Source organism: Sus scrofa, chromosome 11, assembly GCF_054392235.1.
Source record: "Sus scrofa isolate SSC_HxYL_T2T_F1_AM1 chromosome 11, Sscrofa_HxYL_maternal_Yorkshire_Landrace_v2.0, whole genome shotgun sequence".
NCBI classification, from domain to species: domain Eukaryota; kingdom Metazoa; phylum Chordata; class Mammalia; order Artiodactyla; family Suidae; genus Sus; species Sus scrofa.
The window spans coordinates 47,332,774-47,357,581 of NC_139393.1; positions in this window are offsets into that span (position 1 = coordinate 47,332,774).

Below are 24,808 nucleotides of genomic sequence, written 5' to 3' on the forward strand. Positions count from 1 at the left end.
ACTGAGAAAATTATCTGTAGTATATAAATCTTTTTGCAGGCAACAGAGAAGGAAAAAGAATGACAAGAATCAATCAGTTGCCCAAGGAAATATAATAATCAGGAACCAATCATCAAGTTAACTGCTCTGAGGCGGTGAGTGGCTTTCTAATGGCTGATAGGTAATGATACATAGTCAGAAAAACAGGCTTATAGGTAAGTAACCTTCATTTTTCCAAAGGCAATGCTCGTCATCTATTATACTGTCATGATTCCATAGCTGGAGGCTTAGAGAGCTCTTAACTTGTAAATAGATTTTGGATAATGGTTAACTCCAAATGACTTCATTCTTGAGGCAGATTATAGATAGCAATTTTTTTTTAAAGAAGGTTTGATGGCAAGACTAGGTAGTTGCCCTGTAATTTTCCACTGCTGTAACATTTTGACCCTTAGAAAAATATTGAGGTATTGTTGCTTGACCTTTTTTTTTTTTTTTTTTTTTTTTTTTTTACTGCCAGATTTATGCTGTCATTGTTAGAGTAGCAGCATCTTCTCAAATGTCGAGTTTACATGATCCGTCTAAATGATTTTCAACATTAACTTTCAGGGACAGTTTTAAAGCAAGATTATGCATAAACTGGCATAGCCACTAGACTGGCATAAACTGGAGCCTGTCTCTTTGGTTGCACCATTTTAACAGAAACCAAATTCTTAATACAAAACATGCTAATGATAATTTTAGGCATTGGCACATGTTTGAATAGATGAGATTATTTGGGAACATATTTCTCAAAGTATTCTCTTCCTTTTACCTATAAAAATAAGTGGATGTATTTACATCAGTATTTCTGCAAGATTATATATATACATTTATATATATATATGTATATACACACACATATATATATGGTCTTGTGTTCAAAAAAGTTTTGGAAACACTGCTTAATGTATATCCCACAGTGTCCCCAGTGTATGTATGTATATTAAATTATCTACAATTTACAAATATATTTTTGTTTGACCCAGTTTTCCCAAACATGTATGACCATGACATTTTCTTAATTTAAATTTGTATAACATCCTAAGAAATTTCACAAGAATACTGATCAAGGGCATTGATATGTCTTTGATTTACTAATATATTTACTAATATATTTACTAATATATTTACTAATATATTTACTAATATATTTTTCTAAGGAATGAAGTCACATAAGATATACTAAGATTTAAAAAAAAAACAATCTATAGTTAGTCAACAATAGTGCTAAAATTAGTCATGATTCTATGTAATAAATTATTTAAGGTGTTTACAATGGTTACCACCATATTTATATCCTCTCCACAATTATTTTGCAGTACATATAGCTCATGGAAAGCAACACACGTTGACCATATGACAGTCTTTCCTCACCTGAAATATTACAGCAATGTGTGTCACAGGAGAGAAGAAAGGGGATTACAGATTCACTCATCATGCTCTCAAATGTTCACAGCTGAAAGAGAGCATTGTAATGAAGGGGGGTAATGATGGCTCAGCTCATATGGAGACTCCCATGTCTGCTGATCTAATGTGTAGTAGAGATGGTAGATGAAGATGCAAGAACAGTCAGTGGTCAGAACAGGAAATGCCGCACGTGCAAAACCAGAGTCTTAGAACATGACCAAAAAAATCTGTGAAGATGAAGATTTTATGTAGAGGGAATAACTGAGGAAAAATAAAAATGATCATGGCCTGCCTGTTTCTCCTGCAAATTAAAAGAGCTTTGTTGAATTCTATGAATAATACGTATTCTTACAACTTAGAAGAATGTTACTGAGAAATTGGCACTGCTCTTTAATAATGAAAACTAATATTAATACCTAGAAGTATTTTAGAATGAACAACACAGAAGCAGCATTATCCTTCATTCCTCTCATTTGTGGTTTGCTTTAGAATCTGCCTGGCAGGTTCCCATGTATGATCATCTCATGGTATGATCACTTACAGAGATAGCTATAGAAGTATAGTCTTCGGGTTACTTTCTCAGTCTCACACTGTGGAAGAGCTGTAGATTCAGGCTGATTCCTTGCTTTTTAAATTTGTTAATTAATTAATTTTGCTTTATAGGCCACATTTGCACCATATGGAAGCTCCCTGGCTAGGGGTCAAATAGGAGCTGCAACTTCCAGCCTATGCCAACACCAGATCCAAGCCACATCTGCAATCTACATTGCAGGTTTTGGCAATACCAGATCTTTAACCCATCAAAAGAGGAGAGGGATCAAACAGGCATCCTCATGAATACTAGTCAGGTTCATAATCTGCTGAGCCACAACAGGAATCCACTGATTCTTTTTAATGGAGCATTTGTTGAGGACCCATTGAGTGTCAGATACTATACTGGGCATTGGGACTAGAGCAATAAATAAAACAGACCTCTTTCAGCCTTTCTAATAGCAGTTCATTTTATTTTGTAAATGGAGGCTTTCCATCTCATTGGGCTAGCCTACCTGAAGCATTGTTACCACCTGTGATCTCTTGGAAGGCCCCAAATCTAAGGCATCTTTGCTATCATTGGATTTCTCTCCAAATTTTAGACCTAAGTCCCAGTGGGGGCACAATGCTGCAACCTTCACAGACTGAGAATTTCTATGCTTTCCTTTAGCTAAACCCCTTGTTCTTATTCTTGAGGTTGTGCTGGTTGTACCATAACTCAGTTTGCCTTTAGCACTTCTCCTTTGCAAAGTTGAATCCTGCACTTGAAATATGATTGCAAAGCTGAGAAATTTATATGATGCTGGTTGTTCATGCCTGTGCTGCTGGAGAGAAAGTTGCAGAACAATATGTACCAGGAGTGTCCTGTAACATATAAACATAAGTGAAGCTTATTTAGTACAAAGAAGGCTTTCTACTTAGTGTAAGAAAAAAAATCCTAAAGAAAAAAAAAAAAACTAGACACCAATTGGAAGGAACTAGACAATAAATTGGAAAGCAAAAAGCTTATTGTTACAGAAAGCAAAATAAGAAACAATAAGGGTCCAGCCGAAAGAGAAAAAATAAATTAGAGAAGGTTGATTAGGAAAATATTTGGAGAATAAAATAAAATATTTTTAATGGTTGACTAAGTATAAATGAAAATAAAATAATGTAGCATAACTTCTGTTCTTCTGAGTTGTACACTGTAATGAATCTTTAAGGAAGGAAGAATGGAAAATATGTTTTATCAATTTTTGAAATTTGAGTCTGTGTATATCTCGTCACACATAGAAAGGTTGCCATTAGCTTGCTGACTTCATCTTCTCTCTCACACTCAGATTCCCAGGAAATTCCATTTATTCTATACATACTTATATATACATATGTATATATATATATGGTATATTTATCCTGGCTCTTCCTTCTAAGCTTCATACTATCATATCCAACTGCCTATTGGCATCTGCAACTGTGTTTCCCATTGATGAATTTATTTGATATGTCCTAATCTGTACTCATAGTCTTTTTATCCTGAATTATTCCCCCTGGTATATAGCACATATAAACTGTATAATCTAGCTTGTCTGCTTTCAGTCCTCTAAATCTATTTTCTTATCTACAGAAGAGAAATAATAGTATCTACAATAGATTATTTCTATGAAGGTTGAGACAAAAGAATTAACATTATACCTCCATGCTAGTAAATCTAAATAATTGGAAGTTGATGAATTATTTATCCATTTAATCATTAATTCTTAAACAAATACTTAATGAGTAGTATTATGCGCAGGTACTATTCTAGGTACTAAAGATGGAGCGATAAATAAACAAGGCCTCGGCTCTTCAATAGCTTCTTTTCAACTGGGGGAAAACAAATATAAAAGGTAAATCTATGGAAGGTTGTGGTATAAGAGCTATAAAGACAAATAACACAAGCTCTATGAGTCTAGATTGATGGGATGCTCTTCCCAATAAAGAAATCATTGAAGGCCCTTCTGAAGAGGTGACAAATGAGGCGAGGCAAAAATGAAATGAAGAGCTTTCAAGGCAGAGACTAAGGAATTGAAACAGCAGGAAAACACTTTATGCATTTAAAGATTAGAAAGAGGCTAATATAGTTGGTTTTGAGTGGCAAAGGATAAAATCCACAGGAAATAAGGTCAGAGAGAGATAGCTATATGCTATCCTGATGTTTATTGTACACTATGGATTGCCATTTGTTCTGGAAATACCAGAGGGACTAACAAAAGAAATCTCTTTAAAAAAACTGTTATAAATATAATAAATAGAAACAATAATAAAAACCAATGTGAAGAAAACAATAATGAAAATATTTTAAATAAGTCAGGTGATATTTTGATCAGATTAAATTTAAATTTAAGGTGATATTATTGTTTTGTAGTTGCTCAGGTACATATCACCAAATCAGATTTTATTTTTTTTCTTTATAGTTTGGCACTTCTTTTACATATTTTCTTTGGATGCAGCTTCCTTAGTCCAGGAAGATTTTTTTTAATTACCAAAAATATATATTTTTAAGGGCTGCACTTGCAGAATAATGAGGTTCCCAGGCTAGGGGTCGAATCAGAGCTGTAGCTGCTGGCCTACACCACAGTCACAGCAACACAGGATATGAGCCACATCTGCCACCTACACTACATCTCGTGGCAATGTTGGATCCTTAACCCGAGTGAGGCCAGGGATCAAACCTGTGTCCTCATGGGTCCTAGTCACATTTGTTAACCACTGAGCCATGGTGGGAACTCCACCAAAACTATTCTTAATAAGTGGTAAAAATTGTGCACTTAACTTAGTTTAAGTTTTCCTTTTTTGGTTTATTATAAATATTAAATATAAAATTGCATTCCAAGTTGAATACAATCTAGGAAATTTTACTATTATAGCAAAAATGTTATAATTAAATTTTAACATATCTGTTTGAATCCAAGATTTTGCACTTCCCATAAGGCAATTTTTTTCATAAGAAAACACATACTAGCTGACCCTCAATCCAACAAAAGTATATTTTCATAATTTAAATTTGTATTTTCGGATGGTGATGATGGCAAAATGATAATATTTACACAAAACTCCTGCTCAGGATTTTAAACACAGAAATTTCATGTTTATTTTAATTGACTACTACATAGCTATACCTTAAGAACTTTTAGAGAATTGATAACTCTTTTATAAGAAATATCATTGTTGTGTTTATTCCCTCTGTAGCATTATACACTCATCTTGAAATCCTGATTTTATTAGTACTCAGTAGGTTTGTAGGAGTGATCCCATGAGACATAAACACTCTTCTGTGGAAGGAAAAACAACATAATAATAATTTATCTGGGGGATGAATTTAATAATACACAAGGCCAGAAAGAGTCTTGAGTCTTTGAGGAGCATTCAGTGAGATTCCTCAACTCTGAAGTCTGAGGTGGTCATATAGAACAAAATGGAGAATTCCTGCTATGGCACAGAGGGTTAAGAATCTGACTGCAGTGGTTCAGGTGGCTGAAGAGGCATGGGTTGGATCCCAGGCCTGGTGCAGTGGGTTAAAGGATCTGGTATTACTGTAGCTGCAGCGAAGTTCGCAGCTAAGACTTGGATTCAATCCCAGGCCCAGGAACTTACATTTTCCACAGGTGCAACCACTTAAATAAAAGGACAAGGTGGAAATACTTTCCATTTAGGGTAAGATTTGAAAAGTCATTTACTGATTTCTTATAGAAGGGAACTTAAAACCCACCTTTCTCAGTATTGTTGCAGTGTCACCTCATTGTAGAAAGCATAAAATCAGGCTCATTTCCTTAAAAGGTCTGAAATGTTGAGATGAGTTGGCTTAGGGATGTGCAAGAATCAGGCCCATATAGGCATGTGGAAGACTGAATAAATTTCCTTTATTATTACTTATACTCATTTATCACCTCTCTATATAACCTAGGGGATAAAAATCCCAAGTTTGTATTTTCATATGATGCAGTAACTGTTGGTTGATCAAGCATAAATGCCTTTATACAGTTTTGCTTTTATTCCATGTTTTGACTACCAAAAATTTGTTGCAATTACTCTATACCTATTAAGCTATTCACATCTAAATATTTTACACATACTGTTTTCTTTGTCTTTCAATCACTGTGTTAATAAATATTGATTAATTATATGTATTTAATATATACCTATTTTACATTAATTATGTGCTAAGTAGGATAATTACATAATGATAAACTAAAATAGTTATCACAGTATTTATTAATTCAATAAGTATTTGTGTATAGTATATAATTTATGGTAGGATTGTTCTAGGAAGTAAGGATACCATAGTGAACCACACATAAACTGGCACCCTCATGGTGTTGAAGGAAACCAGAATATGTCACCTCCAAATATGCCACTCTGACATAGAAATTATTTGAACCAAAGGCAATTAAGAAGCAATAATGCAAAAATAACTTTCTCTCTGCCCTCTTCTTTATGATCTAAAGACCATAAATAAATTATCCTTTTACTGGAGATAGACTCTTTTCAGTCTAGAGATTGCAACAGAGAAATTTGAAAACAAAACTTACTCCACTAATTTCTTCCCATATATTTTCCTTCACATAGCTGGGCTTGGAAGCCTAAAACTGCTTTACTTTGCCATATCATTTCTCTACAAATGTTTTGTTCTTTGTTGAAGATAAATAAGCCAGAGTTCCAAGTCACCACTTTGAGTTACTTTTCATTGAGTTTTCTCCCAGGTGATGTGCACTGCATATGTCAACAAATTGTTTGCTTTACTCTTTTTAGTCTATGTTTTTATTAAAAATTCCCAACTGAAAATCTATGATGGCCTCATTTACAATGTTTACATTCAAGTGGAATGTTCCAAAAGTGAACAAGTAAATAAATAAGGTAGTACTATGGACAGTACCAAGGCAGAACTGCCATGGACAAAGTTAAACAGGCAGGAAGAATTTTCCCAAGACTGTTACAATAGGGGAGGCCAAAATTAATCCAATCTCAACTCTACTGAAACAAAAAACAGGAGAATTTTTAAGGGTTGGGATAAACTAGTGGACAGTTACTAAAAATGTTTTGAGAGGAAGCTGAATACAGTGATATGTGAGGTACATTGTGTTATTTCCTGAATTTGCAGATATTGTTCTCCATGATTAGGTCATCTTCATTTGCCAAGTGGCTGCCATGTAAGTTAGACTTTTATTCTTCCCATAGAGACTGGAAAACAGGGGCATTTTCCATCTTGATGATTACATTTCAAAAGAATGTCTCCCAGGTCTGCGAAAAAGGCATTCTTTGTAAGAGGCATTTTTGAAAGGTTTACACATATCTCAAAGGGGCAGAAGGAATACTTCACAATAGCAGTTGACCATTGAACAATGTGGATTTGAACTACACAATCCACTTATATGCAGACTATTTTCTCTAGTAAATACTACTGTTATTATACAATCTGTGGTTGATTGAATCCAGGGATTCAGAATCATAGATATGGAGGAACCATGATAAGGAGGGCTGACTCAAAGTTATGTGTGATTCTCCACTTTGAAGTCCTGTCACCCATAACACCTGCATTGTTCATGGGTCAATTTTATATCTTTTCTAAAGAAAGTACTCTTAGAAAATAGAGTCAGGGACCTGCAATGAGGAAGAAGCTTACATAAAGTTTAGTCAAGCTGAGGGAATTGTGAAGGCCATTCTGGTACAGCAAAAGCAAGAAGGAGAGAATAATGGGGAACAGCTAGTTTAGAATGCATTTTAAGGAGATGACAGAGGAGATGATATGCGAGCAATGAAAAAGAGGTGAGATTTTTCTGGAGGCAAAATTTTCTAGGCAGGTAGAAAAGAAAATATGCCTCCCTGCCCCTAGCAATGCTCCTATTTTCACTTCCACTCTCAACAGAGTCTTAAAATAGGAGGAAAGTTAAACAGTTTCTCTAGTCCTCTCTTTTATATCCTAAGATTAAAGGATAAGCTTGATCATAAGTTCTTGACTTCTTCTCTCCAGTTTTTCAGCTGCTATAAGGATGGCTTCATAATGAGAGGCTGCTGGAGAGGAAAGGTCAAAGGACCATATGCATTTCTCACAGCAAATAAATTTTCTCACGTGTTTCATCCATTGTTGCCTTATACAAAGACACAATGTGAACTGCTATTGCTTTGACCACTGTTACTAATTACTTACTGTTTAAAATACAGTCTCTTTAACTTGGATTCAGCACAATTATCTGTGTGAAAATATTAGACTGAGTTTCTACGTTGCCATACACACTTGTTGCTTTTATACATTCCTAAGGACTAACAACTATATTTGTAATTGAAATTGTTTCCTTAGTTACCTCTTTATAGTGGGCTAAAGGTTCCAAATTAGAACATGTCTCAGCCTGTCTGAATTTAAAAATGTAAAATGAATTTTAGAATTTTTGAGACAATACAGTATCATTGCTATTACAGCCATCTTTTCCAAACAATGCTAAAAAGGGCTGCCAAGTGGAGGTCTTCTAGGCCCTTCTTTAATGAGTAGATAAGCTTTATTCACACTTTATTTGCACATGAATAAGAATGAGGTACTTAAATATTCTCTCAAGTATATTAAATATTTCCCATTCAATTTTTTTTCCATATCATTAAAATTGTTTCTTTTTGATACAAAATAGAGGGAGGGGGGCAGAGTAAACTCTAGCCACAGAAGTCCAATTCATTAAATTTCATTATTATTCTCCTCCTTCATATACACATTCAGAGTGAAGTGAATTTTCAGAAAATGGCTTCCATATTAGCTGGATTCATAAAGCTGAATGTTTTATAAATAGTTTAAAGAAAAATGGAAAATTTTCACTGGAAGTAATTGTAGAAATTGAGTTTATACAGCAATGTTTTAGGGTATATCTTCCTCTTATAGTCCTATATTATTTATTATAACAAATATACATGTTTATATTTTGTTGACTTAACAAATACGTACAACCTAAAAGTTGAGAGTTAAGTTTTATTTCAGGCAAAATGAGGACTATAGCGCTGGAGTCAACATTTCCGATATCTCTGAGGTATCACTACAAAGAGGTAGGGGGGAAGGTCAGTGTATATGCGATTTTGGTGATGGGGACAGTATATGCAATGAAGCACCCATTTTTACAGGATGTTGCTGCTAGTTTCTTGAAGGTTACTGCTAGTCATGAGGAATAGACATCACCACGAAGGATTTAAGTGCTTTTCTAGATGTGAGGAGATGCAAGAATTAGGTTCATAATATCTTCTGAAAATATCTAACTATCTGAAGACCTGTTTTGCCAGTTTTCCCAGAATACAGAAGGCCTCAGCCCCTATCTCCACCTTGAGCTCTTTTCAGGGGGTTTTGAGGGTCAGCAGCTGCAGTGCTTCATGATTCAATCAGCATTGAGGCAAATGGCAAGTGCCAAACAATTCAATAAAGTAAAATCTTAAAATTTAAGCAAAAATCTTCATAACATTGAAAAGATAGTATGACCAGCAACCAGTAAGTCCTTAATTATTCTAAAAGTACTCACTTTAAAAAAAATAAACTAGACTCATGAAAATATTATGATAGCACATACAAAAATTAATGAAACATTTCAGACGAGTAAATTGTTCACTTCAATATATTGTTACCAGTATGTGAACAGAAAAAAAAAATCTGACATTACAAAACTCCTTGTTTAAAAATTATGCTATAATTTAAATGCATAGGAATTATTTCCCATGAAATGGAATTTGCTCTTCACTTACAAATGAAGAGCTATAAAATTGATTAACATTAGAAAACAAATTATTAAATTACAGAGAATGATTTTTATGTTTTAGTAATTTCTTAAATTTAGTTGACATTTTCCTAGAAATGGATGCATTAACAATTTATTAGAAACAATGGTGTTCATTTAAATATAATATTCTCAAATTAGTATGCAGCAATGGTGTTCTTTGTTCCGTAAATATTAGTTGAGGCTGCCACTAGGCAGTTTTCTTTACCTGAGGATTTGCCTATTCCCACATTGTCAAGGATAAGAATCCCCAATTTTTATGCATTATCACCAATGTAGGGTACAAAATAAAGGCACTGTGTGGCAAGGAGGAAGCGGTCAATATCTCATTAGTCTCTTGAACAAGATTTACACTGCAACACATCCTCAAGCTTCAGTCTATAAATTATGTAGAAACTTTACCCCCAACTCAGGGACATATTTGATGCTGCTATTCAAAGGGTAGGCAAAAAAATCCTTTCCTGCACTGAATTTAAGTAGAGGCATGGGTTCTAAAAAAGATAGTTTTAGCATAAACACTTTAAAGATATGTGGATAGATATATGTGATTTTTATAAAATTATATTTTGTCATGGTGTATATGTAATATGTGTGTAAATCTCTTTGAAATATCCAGTAGACAAAAAGACAGGTGATTATTTGAGATTAGCACTTACTTTATTAAAAAAAAAAAAAAGGAACCAATCATTATTTCTAAATATCTTCTTTTGTACCCAGGTCTTAAGTGTTGGTGTGTTCTTCAGCATCCTGGACTTTTTCCTTCCAGAGGGTCTTTAAAACAGAAACACAGCATAAAGTCCTTTCTATTAAAACAATAAAGGTATTTCAAAGCAGCAGAATAGTAGTTTTCTAGAGTAACACCAGGAATTTACTAGGTATCTCTCACAGTTCACATTAACAGAAAATGAATTCATAGATATCATTTGGTAAAAGAAGTTAGGGAATTTGAATTCGATGGCTGATACTGTTAAGAGAAGAAAATACAGGTAGATGCTTTATAAGATTACCAAAGCTCAGTTTGCTCATCTAATAAAACAGGGGTAACATTTTCTAATAATAATTATGAGCCTAAAATTTGTGTAAAACCCTTAGCATATGTGCATTAGGGTCTCTCAAAATACAATATTGCTATTTTATTTTTATTCTTAGCCCTAACAGATGCTTTCATCATTACTCATTTGCAATGACACAATAGCATCTTATCCTTAATGTAATCTTTTAGAGCCTCTTATTAATTATACCACCATACTATTCACAATTTTTCTCTTAATTCCTTTGATCAAGTATTTAAGTGCTTCTAAATAATTTTCTCCTTTCCTCTATTTCCTTACCCAAACATACATTCCTGTTAAACTCTATGACTTCATATTTCTTAGATATTTCTTCCTCTGTGTTTTACACATGTCAACGTTTCCTCATTCTGAATTACATTTCCCCTACTGCTGTTCTGGACTATAGAAATTTCTCTTTTTTGAGAATCAACTGAATCCTGGTATAATTTTTACCAATGCTCATCTTTCCCCTCTTTTGTGTTATGTGTCTGGTATTTATATGACATACTTAAATTGCTTTGTGTTACAATTGTGCAAACTTTTTTGTTTACTTTCATAAACTATAAACTATTTGAAGGTCCAGATACTGTCTTATATTTCCTTATAACTGTACCCTCAAGTATATTATATGTATTTAATATATTCTTCTTGAAGAGTAATACTGTGTACTGAGCTTACCTGAAACATGCTTGATCACAGAAATGAATCAGTTCTCAAATGAAAATCAGAAAATTTGATCTGTTTTTTTTTAGGGAGAGCATTAAATTCAACACAGATATGGAGTATACACCATACTATGTAATGGTACTATAGTCCTACTTTTATGTAAATGGCTTCTGACAAAGAAAGCAATGGGAATGCAAAAGTGATAGCCTTGAAACAGAAATTTTAAATTACTTTTTCATATATACAGCAGGTTAAGGTATACTTTTGCTCAGAAACATATACATATGGAATGCCAAAACACACATTTTTTGAAGGTATTCTATAAATGAAGGCAAAGAACAAATTTACAAGGCTTTATTCTGAGATGATTATAAGCTAATATTGAGGTTAATGGAAAGTTTTCTTAAGACTACATTACAAAAAACAAACAAAAAAAACGTGCTAATACTCAGAGAGCCAATGTCACTAAAAACTTTCCAAGGCAAAGGGGTCATTTTATAATCAATATATTGTTTAACCTGTAATTTGGATAAAAATCAGAAAGGAGTATGAAAATATAGTCAGACTGACGTCTTTTGCAGGAAGAATCTGGCAGAGGCATCCTGCACCAGCTGGAGTTTATGCAGGTTCCTCTTGGGCCAGAAGCCAGGAGAGGATTGCAGTAATCTAATCCTGAAATAACAAAAGCGTGAAAGACCATTTCAAGGTCTAATTCAGATAGACATGATTACAACCTAATGGGGTTCCTTTATGAGGAAGGAAGATAGAATACCTTCCCTAGGAAATCTAATATTTTAAAGCAAAATATATCTAGAAAATATAGAAAGCTATAATATTTTATGGTTATTCATTTTTACCAGCAATTAAAGCATTTAGCACAATAGAAGAGGAAAACATCAAAAATAAACTATAACATGAAATATAAGTAAGATAAAAAAGGAGCATATTGCAGCCTCAATTATTTCTATATAAATTCTTCCACAGTCCATAGTGAATATATATTATACAATTGCACTATAGGTAATCTGGCTAGCTAAACTATAGGAACCAGACAAATATATACTGCTACTGAGTATCTTTAACTATGTGATTGGAAGCTAACTCCACTAGTGATACTTTCAAATTTATAAAAATAATAAGCAATACATTACAGTAATGAATTAACAGTTAACAATAAAATAATATTTGTAATAAAATATATTTTTTTTAATTTTCCCACTGTACAGCAAGGGGATCAAGTTATCCTTACATGTATACAACAATTACATTTTTTCCCCACCCTTTCTTCTGTTGCAACATGAGTATCTAGACATAGTTCTCAATGCTACTCAGCAGTATCTCCTTGTAAATCTATTCTAAATTGTGTCTGATAAGCCCAAGCTCCCGATCCCTCCCACTCCCTCCCCCTCCCATCAGGCAGCCACAAGTCTTTTCTCCAAGTCCATGATTTTCTTTTCTGAGGAGACGTTCATTTGTGCTGGATATTAGATTCCAGTTATAAGTGATATCATATGGTATTTGTCTTTGTCTTTCTGGCTCATTTCACTCAGTATGAGAGTCTCTAGTTCCATCCATGTTGCTATAAATGGCATTATGTCATTCTTTTTTATGGCTGAGTAGTATTCCATTGTGTATATATACCACTTCTTCCGAATCCAATCATCTGTGGATGGACATTTGGGTTGTTTCCATGTCCTGGCTATTGTGAATAGTGCTGCAATGAACATGCGGGTGCATGTGTCTCTTTTAAGTAGAGTTTTGTCCAGATAGATGCCCAAGAGTGGGATTGCGGGGTCATATGGAAGCTCTATGTATAGATTTCTACGGTATCTCCAAACTGTTCTCCATAGTGGCTGTACCAGTTTACATTCCCACCAGCAGTGCAGGAGGGTTCCCTTCTCTCCACAGCCCCTCCAGCACTTGTTATTTGTGGATTTATTAATGATGGCCATTCTGACTGGTGTGAGGTGGTATCTCATGGTAGTTTTGATTTGCATTTCTCTTATAATCAGTGATGTTGAGCATTTTTTCATGTGTTTGCTGGCCATCTGTATATCTTCCTTGGAGAACAGTCCATTCAGGTCTTTTGTCCATTTTTCCATTGCTTGATTGGCTTTTTTGCTGTTGGGTTGTATAAGTTTTTTATATATTCTAGAGAGTAAGCCCTTGTCTGTTGCATCATTTGAAACTATTTCTCCCATTCTGAAAGTTGTCTTTTTGTTTTCTTTTTGGTTTCCTTTGCTGTGCAAAAGCTTTTCAGTTTGATGAGGTCCCATGGGTTTATTTTTGCTCTAATTTCTATTGCTTTGGGAGACTGACCTGAGAAAATATTCATGATGTTGATGTCAGAGAGTGTTTTGCCTATGTTTTCTTCTAGGAGTTTGATGGTGTCTTGCCGTATATTTAAGTCTTTCAGCCATTTTGAGTTTATTTTTGTGCATGGTATGAGGTTATGTTCTAATTTCATTGATTTGCATGCAGCTGTCCAGGTTTCCCAGCAATGCTTGCTGAATAGACTTTCTTTTTCCCATTTTATGTTCTTGCCTCCCTTGTCAAAGATTAATTGACCATAGGTGTCAGGGTTTATTTCTGGGTTCTCTATTCTGTTCCATTGGTCTGTCTGTCTGCTTTGATACCAGTACCACACTGTTTTGATGACTGTGGCTTTGTAGTGTTTCTTGAAGTCTGGGAGAGTTATGCCTCCTGCTTGGTTTTTGTTTCTCAGGATTGCTTTGGCGATTCTGGGTCTTTTGTGGTTCCATATAAATGTTTGGATTGTTTGTTCTAGTTCTGTGAAAAATGTCATGGGTAATTTGATAGGGATTGCATTTAATCTGTAGGTTGCTTTGAGTAGTATGGCCATTTTTACAATGTTGATTTTCCCAATCCAGGAAGATGGAATATCTTTCCATTTCTGTACATCTTCTTTGATTTCTTTGATTAAAGTTTTATAGTTCTTGGCATATAGGTCCTTTACCTCCTTGGTCAGGTGTATTCCGAGGTATTTGATTTTGTGAGGTGCAATTTTGAAAGGTATCGTATTTTTGAAATCAATAAAATAGAGACTCAAAAAACAATAGAGAAAATTAATAAAACCAAGAGCTTGTTCTTTGAAAAGGTAAACAAAATAGACAACCCCCTGGCCAGACTCACTAAAAACAGGAGAGAAAGAACCCAAATAACCAAAATTATAAATGAAAAAGAAGAAATCACAACGGATACAGCAGAAATACAAAAAACCATAAGAGAATACTATGAACAACTATATGCCAACAAATTTGACAATCTGGAAGAAATGGACAACTTTCTAGAATCTTACAGCCTGCCAAAACTGAATCAAAAAGAAACACACCAACTGAACAAACCGATCACTAGAAATGAAATTGAAGAAGTCATAAAATCACTCCCTACAAATAAAAGTCCAGGACCAGATGGCTTCACAGGTGAATTCTATCAAACATATAAAGAGGAATTGGTGCCCATCCTCCTTAAACTCTTTCAAAAGGTTGAAAGAAGAAGGAATACTCCCAAAGACATTCTATGATGCCACCATCACCCTAATTCCAAAACCAGACAGAGATACCACCAAAATAGAATACTATCACCCAATATCATTGATGAATAGAGATGCAAAAATTCTCAACAAAGTCTTAGCCAACCGAATCCAACAACATATCAAAAAAATTATACACAATGACCAGGTTGGGTTCATCCCAGGTTTTCAAGGATGGTTCAACATATGCAAATCAATCAGCATCATACACCACATTAACAAAAAAAAAGTCAAAAATCATATGATCATCTCAAAAGACACAGAAAAAGCATTTGACAAAGTCCAACATCCATTCATGATCAAGACCCTCGCCAAAGTGGGTATAGAGGGAACATTCCTGAATATAATCAAAGCCATTTATGAGAAACCCACAGCAAATATAATACTCAATGGGGAAAAACTGAAAGCCTTCTCACTCAAATCTGGAACAAGACAGGGATGCCCACTCTCACCACTGCTCTTCAACATAGTTTTGGAAGTCTTAGCCACAGCAATTAGACAAACAAAAGAAATAAAAGGTATCCATATAGGAAGAGAAGAGATAAAACTGTCACTGTATGCAGATGACATGACACTATACATAGAAAACCCTAAGGACTCGACCCAAAAACTACTTGAACTGATTAAAAAATTCAGCAAAGTAGCAGGATATAAGATTAACATTCAGAAGTCAGTTGCATTTCTGTATACCAGCAATGAAATATTAGAAAAGGAAAATAAAAATATTTTAAAAGCAATCTTCTATCACAGACTGAATTTAGAAGAAAATTTTTAAAAAAGTAACTGTTTGTCAGTAAAAGGAAAAATTAATGATTACATATTTGTGATTATAATTGCTCTGGTTGATGTGGTTGTATGTGTTATACTCTATGACTGCCATCAAATGTCAAGTTAAGCTAAAAAAAAAATCAACGTCAACCTCAAAATAATCACTTTATATTTTTCTTAGCAATATTGGTACTTAAATGTAAACAATTTTGAATTTTATGTTAGAGAGCTTGAAGTCCAAAACGTGGAATACCATTACTATTAATGCTACACTGAATTTAACACTAAAATATAAAGAAAAATGAGTGTAAACATAGCTCTTCCTAAAGAGGTAGAGAAAGAGAAGAGGAGAAGGGGAAAAAAAAGAAGAAAAGTAAACAACTGTGAACTGAGTTCAAGCATGTAAGCTCAGGAAGAAGTGAAGAGAAGTTTACAGATTAAAGTGGTTAGTTACAGAGTTTCCCCTGGATTGTTGTAATGAAGTCATGAAAGTAAACTGTTTCTTGAGGGAAAAGGGGTCTTTGATCTGTACCTCACCTTAAAGCCTAAGGGATGTAAGTGGATTATATTTTGTAAGCAAGATCAGAAGACTGTCAAAAAACAACCAAAAAAGCTACTAGGAAATATTTGGTGTTGGCAAAGGAAAGAAGTCTTGTCTTATTTATTCATGTTATCAAAGGAGTCAAGATTTCCTGATTCTCAGGACCGTCTGTGATTCATACAAACTAAGGTCCTCTCATCTTAACTTTTATCATTGATTTTTGAACCTAGATAAAGACCTTCAGTTTTATCATCAGAAAAACACTTTAGGAAAGCACAACCTTCTATTTTGGGGAGTCAGCTTTTGACAAATCAAAAAGTAAGAGAAGCACAATAAATTATCATCAGTGATCTAGCTTCCTTCAGCAACTAAGCAGTGGAACTTGTTGATCTGTAGTTCTAGTGGGAACCACTCTAAACTTCAGGGCTGTCAGTGCAAACATCTTACCCTTCAGGCCAGAGGAGAATAATGCATTTCTTTTTTTCTTTTTTTCCACCTAAATATCATGCGAGTATGCTATTTTGACAAAACTCAAACCAAGAGTTCACTGACAACCTTGTCTGGAATCATGACTCTAATTTCTCGCTATGTATGATAATAGAAAAGAAAAAAAAATTCAGGAGGACATAGATGATCATCATATCAAAACACGGTATACAGAAATACTTAGTCATTAGTTAGCAATCATAAAAATGTAGGCAAAATGTAGATGCTGAGAAATTCCCTTGAGGTGCAGTGGGTTAGGGATCCAGTGTTGTCATAGAGAGGCTAGGGTTGCTACTGTGGTACAAGTTTGATCTTTGGCTAAGAACTTCCACATGCCTCATGTGCAGCCAAAAACAAACAAACAAGCAAACAAATAAACAAAAATTGTGGGTGCTAGATGTGAGAATGTGAGAATTGTGGGTGCTAGATGTGAGAATGTGAGGCGCAGAGTTTTTTTTTTTTTTTTTTTTTTTTGGTCAAGCTGTATTATATTGGCTGAAATCCAGAGAGAAAGAGAGAGAGAGGTGAAGATCTACAAAAGGAGATTTATAAATGCTACCAAATTTAGTGTGGGAATACTTAAAAACCTTTCAACTACTTACATATTTACTGAGGACTGACCTTTACTCTTTTCTCAGTGGATCAACCAAGTACATGAGTAAGCATGTCCATATGTAACTGGAGTGTAATCACATATCTCTGAAGAATTGTGGACAAGTATACTTCTAAGAGTGAAAATAGTAAATAATGAAAAATAACAAATAGGTTAAAAAAAAAAGGTTAATCAATTCATATTGTTATAGGCTTCAAGTTCCCTTAAGGGGATTGAACTGAAAAGCCTCTGGCCAAGACAAGAATTACCAAACCCTTATCATCACCCCTTCCCCCACCTTAAGCAAGCTGGCCTGCTCCTTCCTACTCCCCACAGGGAAAGTATGTGGCCCACTCCTCACCACACCTCTATAGTAATCTGTTTCCCATGCAGATGAGGCATCTTGCTGCAAACAGATCAGAGGATCAAAATGTGCCCCTATGCACATACCAATCAATGCTCAGCCCTTACACATGGTGCAGGGGGGCAGTGCAGGAAAAATTAGGTCCCCAACCAAGTCTGCAGCATAGGGATATAAAGAGAAACCTAATCGTGAAGGGGGGTAGTCCCTACTCAAGGTGGCCTGCTCTCTCTCAAAGCTGGAATAAATTTGCTGTATGTTGTATTCTGGGGAACTTGATTCAACTCAATTTCTCCAGGGCACCCACTGCAGCAGTGTTTTCACTCCAACAGAGGCAGATCAGTAACAGCCCCTTAAAGCACCCTAATTTTCAACTAGAGATGCTGTCACTTTAAGAGTGTCTCTCTCAGCTCCAACCAGCTGCTGTGGATCCCAAAGGAACACTCCCACCTATAGTGCCTGCCTGTCTGCATCTTTAAAGCTACTTTGGTTCCAACTGGGCCCAACTACTGCCTATATCCTGCATCACTGCAGCTTCCCAGCTGGAGTGGTCCCACCAAAGGGCCGGCCATTTCAAATCCTTGCTACGTGTGGGCAAGAATCGAAAAGAATAACACAGAGACCTGTAACAATATGAAGACCATATGATTTATTCAGAATGAAATAAAATCATTGTGGTTTAGAGCCGGAGTTACCTTTAAAGATCAACTTATTTTTTTTAAAACCATCTTATTTTAAAAATAAAGAATTGAGGTTTAGAGAAATTGTGTGTTGGTAACACATATCTAATAATTAGATCTATGTATAATAAATTTGTCTTCTATACTCCTAACATTCTGCTCTCTTTATGATACCATCTTTAGGTTATGTAGTTCTTGCTTTCACTCATTCTGCTTCCATTTTTCTACTTCTAGTATTATTCTTGCTTTGATTTGGGAACAATCATACCATTATTGAACAACTGCTGAACCATTAGTCAAGTTGCCAGATAACCCTTCTTTCCACAAAATTATGTGTACCTGACAAAGCCAGGCTATATAGAAGATCAATCTTAAATTTAATCAGTAATTAATCAGTACACAAGAATGAAAGAAAATTAGAAGTCCATTTCTACAGTGGTATCTTAGAGAAACTATGTTTTAAATACTCGTAACTCATTTGCTATTTAAGAATTAGTATTTTTCCCTAAATTCTGTGATTAATTCACATAATTCTAAAGCACTTCTTTGTGCATATAGTAGGCAGTATAATTATTGTTATTTGCAATCAATCCTAATCATGCAGGAATTGTTACTGGAGAGTGAATACTCAGAACAGATGGTTAGAGAAACATAGATGATTCAGTAGAGTAAAAAACAGTGAGATTCCACTAAATATTAGTTCTGAGCTTACTTGAATCTTTTAGAAATCTGGATATTACTGTTATACTTGAAGCAGAGTAATGTATTATAGGAATCAGATGACAGATGTTTTATTTCTTAGTGTGTTCTTTTTATCAAAACATTGTTATTTTCTCCATTCTTGAGTACATTATAGAAAAAGTTATCCTCAGTTGCTATAAAAATTCCAGCGTAAAATAAGAGTAATTTTAGTTTTTGTTTGTTTGTTTTCTTTTCTTTTCTTTTTTTTTTTTTTTTTTTTTTTTTTTTAGATCCAAAGCAGCAGCATACGGAAGTGCCCAGGCTAGGGGTCAAATCTGAGCTGCAGCTGCTGGCCTACACCACAGCCACAGAAATGTCAGATCAAAGCCATGTCTGCTACCTACACCATAGCTCATGGCAACGCCTGATCCTTTAACACAATGAGCAAGGCCAGGGATTGAACTCACGTCCTAAATGGATACTGGTGGGGTTTGTTATCACTGAGCCACAATGGGAACTCCATAGATTATTTACAGTTTTGAGGGCTAAGTAGAAGACACTGAATCTCTTACTATCCACCATGTGTGTTTTGCATAATTACTTGAAAAGATTTTCAAAACTAAGTAAGTCAATGACTGCAACTACAACTGCTCTTCTAGGTATGGGCTTCTTATAAATTGTCCTCTGGCTCCTGGTGTATAGTTATCAGCTAGGCAGATGCTTTAATCTGCAAGAGAGATATATGTATGTATTTATATGTGTGTGTGTGTATATATATATACACACACATTATGTTAATATAAAATGTGTATAACACATATTATACTGTAATACATAGTATACATAAAATACAATACTATTATGCATATAATACATGTTATACTAACATATTATGTTAGTAGATATTGATTAAAGATGCTGAGTCAGTTATATAGAAACAAAGGGTTTCTATATAATAGCTATATATTTATAGTTATTAAAGGTCAAGCAATTTTGGGAGCTGGTGGAGAAGTCTTCAAAAGGCTGTTGCCTCTTCATACCATGTTGAAATTTAAGTCACCATAATTAAACAAGGCTGGTAGTTGTGATGTGAAATGGCAGAAAGTACGTCAAGTTGGAACACTCAGGAAAAACTGAAACCTACAATATGGAAACTTTAAGGACAAAATGAAATGATGAGTGAAATACTGGAACTCAGATATGTGTTGAGGGATTATAGAACTGGCTAATGACCTCATGAGAGGCCAAAGGGTAAATGTTAAGAATTTGTTGAGATAGTTAAAATAACATTGGCTGCTTGAAATAGGTTATGGTGAGAAAATTTTCACCATGGGAATTGACAAATTCTTCCAATTAGAGATTTTACCACCTTCAAATCTAACTTCTAAACTTTTACCACTACAACACTGCATCTACCTTTGACCACCTCCAACTTCAATGACACCACTGACTCATTTGCACCCTGTACCACAGGGCAGCACGATGGCCTAGGCTGAGACTCCAAAAAGCTGAAGAGAAAGTCAGTGGGAGCTGGAGCTGCAACCTGGGTGGCACTGATGTCAAGGAGATGAGTCAGCAAGGACATGTGATCTTACACAAGTCCAGCACCTTGCCCTGACTTTCAGAACACAAAAATAGCTGCTGCTTCACTTATTTCAAATCTTGCTCGGTGTTTCTATGTTTTAAAATCTATTTCAGAAGTATTCACGGAAGAAAAAAAAAAAATCTGGGGATTGTAGATCCAACTAAACTAAGTTGACAAAGCACAAAGCTACTACATGGCCATATGTAAATACCATATATCTGTATGTGTCTGGGATAGCTATAGTTTTTTCCACTTTGGTCTAGAGACACACTAACCCTTTGAATTTGTACCATGTTGCAGAAAGTGCTAATCATAGTCCACGCTGATGATATTGTGTTGATAAAATCTGAAAAAAAGCGTGGAATTTAGTTTTTTAACTAGAAGTCTCAAAATAAGCCCTTTTGGTAGCCTGGATTCCACTTAGAAATAACACCGTGGTAGACAGAGTTTCATTCCCTACTCTTCATTTCCCTTTAGTAGTACAATAAGCCACACATTTGCCATGGTTACAATGCAATGGGAGCGCACTTCCACTTTTCCAAACCATAATTTTGGTGAGGCTGTGTAATTTGCCTGAGCCAATGAAATGAAAGCATCAGAATGAAATACGTGTGGTTGTTTGGATTTAGTCCTTTAGTGCTTCTGCTATGGCAAAGCGAAAGAAATCCTCCAGGCAGCCACTATCCTTGATGTCAGGAGCCAAGGCCAGCTGAGCCCAGCTGACTTCATGAAAATTTCAGCTAACCTGCAGATTTGTGACTTGAAGGAAAACCATATTTGCTAAGCTGGAGAGTTATGGGAAAGAGGGTAAAAGAGGATAAAAATAAATGCTTATTATTAAATATCAGTGAACTTTCTGGTGGTTGGTTAAAAAGTATTACTGTAGCAAGGGTTCACTAACAGCTCCTTTTTAAAGGGGCTTTTTTTTTGGTGCAGAAGATTTCTTTTAATTAACTGAAAAATATGTGGCTGTAATAAATGTTTGATAAAACTTGATTACAATGTGTCAGTTTGAATCTAGACAAAAAATTTTCCATTTAAGATGTTAAGAGTGAGACTGGCTTTTAGCTTTGCCTTTGCCAAGTCAGTCACAAAATTCAAATTCAGGACTACTACCTGTGGTTCATAAATATAAAGAATCAAATAGCCATCTTTCCAGGAAAAAGCAAAAGAACAGATCATGCATGAAATTGATGGCAAATACATAGTATTTGCAAAAAGTCATTTTCCAATGTGTTGTTCCTGCCCTAACTGTATGAGAAAGGACACAACCTGATACCTGACAACACACCATTGTTACCTCTCTCAATATTTGCAGCTTCTGTCATGAGCAGCAAGAATCCCTCTTTCATTACTTTTTAGCATCATACTCATCTTTTGACTTGAAATCAGTGGAAATAGCTTGATAATTTTTTTTTCTCGTATCTCTTAATCTCTGTATTTCTTTCTTAGGGCTACTATTAACAAGTGACCGCAAGCTAGGTGGGTAGAAACAATAGAAATTGATTCTCATGTAATTCTAGAATCTAAAGGTCTGAATTGAAGATATTTTCAGGGTCATACTCTCTCTCTGAAGGCTCTAGGAAAGAACCACTTCTTTCCTCTTGTAGTTTATAGCGGTTCCCAGCAATCCTTGCTATTTTCTAACTGTGACTGTCCTCCAATCTCTGCCTCTATCTTTACATGGCTCTTTCCTCCTATTTATGGACACTAATCACTGGATTTAAACTTCGTCTTAATGCAATATGATCTCATTTTAACTAATTACATCTGAAAAGATTCTATTTCCAAATAAGGTCAAAATCTGAGCTTACAGCTGGACATAAATTTTTTTAACTATAGTCAGTCCTTGAATCTCCTAAAAATTCCCATCCAACACACAGGCAAAATACATTCATCTCATCTCAACATCTTCCAAAGTGTTAACATATTTCAGCATTAACTCTAAATCCAAACTCTAATATGAATATCATCTACTCAAAATATTCCCAATCTCATCACCTATATCATGGATGAAACTCTGTACCAAATCTATCTTAGAACATTTTTTTTTCCTCTGTGGACCTGTAAAACTAGAAAGAAATTTATTTTTATTCAAAATGTAATAGTGGGACAGGCAGAGTATAGCCATTCTCAATCAAAAAAAAAAGGGGGGAGAAAAAAAGGGATCACTGCTCCAAAGTAAATTTACAACCAAGCAAAAGTGAATTCCACTATATACATATATATAGTGTGTATATATATATATATATATATGTATATAGTGGAATATATGTAATATATATATATATATATGCACACACACACATATATAAAGAGAGACAGGCAAGAGGAATTGCCTCATGTGATAATAGAGTTTAACATATTAAAATTATCAACTAAATATTATTATACTAAGCTGGAGATTCAGAAAAGCTAGTGGTGTAATTCTTATCCCAGTTCAAATGCCTGAGAACCAGTGGAACTTGGGCTATAAATGCTGGTCCAAGAGCAAGGGAAGATAAGTGTTCCAGGCCAACAGGCAGGCAGGAATCAAAAGGGGCCAGTTCCTCCTTCCTCTGTCCTTTTTGCTCTATTTAGGCTTCTGTGGGTTGGATGATGTCACCCATTGGGTGACATTGAGGAGGACAATGTGCTTTACTGAGTCCCCTGATTCATATGCTAGTATTATCTGGAAAAATCCTCACAGACACTCCCAGAAATAATGTTTAATCTGGGCACTCCTTAACACATTCAAATTGACATAAAATTATCCATCCACAGAAGCTCATGTGTTTCTTCAGCATCCAATGAAAAATTTCTTTCTTCCAATCTCAAGGCCTTCAGATCTCTGGCAAATGCATGTCAAGCTACCACCAAATTTCATATGTTAAATAATCATTTATTTTTATCTTTTGTATTTATGTAGATTGTCCCAGTTTAGCTTAGTAGTCTTTCTTCACTCTCTAATCCACTAGCAGGTGGAAGGTAGGACTAGAATCACCAAGTAGGGTCCCTGACATCATGGTTGATGATATTTGCCATTTGGGAGCTCAGCTGGAACATTTAACCAGAGTAACTACCAATGACCTCTTCATGGGGCTTGGGATTTAAACAAGTTGGCAACTCTGTTCCAACTAGGAGCATCTAAAAAGTCAGCATTCCAAAATGTATGAAGCTGCAAGCTTGATTGAGGACTATTGCCAGAACTGGCATGGTGACATTTTTCCTAATCTACCTGTTAAAGCAGTCCCGGGGCCTGCTCATATTCAAGAGATTGGAGAAATAAGTAAAATGTCTTGATGAGCATGTGGTAATAACACTTTGAAGAACAGCATATGGGAATGAATGTGGCCATCTCTGGGAAATATGACTTTGGAGGGGGTTTCTCTTATGAGACGGAGAAAAAGTTAACTACTATGGTCTGATGTTTTTGACTCCTCAAAATTTGTACACTGAAATCCTTTTCCCCCAAAGATGATGATATTGGGGCATGGGCCTTGTAGGAGTTTCTGGAACCCTTTTGAACAGAATTAATGTTTTATAGAGAGCTTCTCTATCCCCTTTGACCATGTAAGGATACAATGAGAAGTCTGTGACACACAAGAGGACCTTCGCTCAATTCTGTTGGCACCCTGATCTCACTCTTCCATCCAGAACTGCAAGAAATAGATTTCTGTTTCATTTTTAGCCACCCTGGGGCATATGGAGTCTCTGGGCCAAGAATCAGCTCTGATACACCTTTGCAGCCTAAGCATTAACTGCACCAACACCAGATCCTTAACCGACTGTGTGGGCTGGGAATCAAACCTGCCTCCCAGCACTCCCAAGATCTAACCAATTCCATTGCACCACAGTAGGAACAATGATTTCTGATGTTTACAAGCTACCCAAACTCAAGTGTTTCCTATAGTAGCCTGAATGGACTAAGACAGTAACCATCTAAATACATTTCCTTTTCAGTTGGAGCACAGAGCGAGGAGGTAGTTCTAGTTTCTTTAACCTTTAGGAATTTTTTTTACCATGGTATCTTTCCAATTGAATGAGCCTAGAAATATGCATACCACTTCCATGCCTGAGCTGTACTTCTACCCATTGTGTTACCCATCATAATTTTTTATTTCTGTTGTCAGTTGGCTAAGACAGTGATA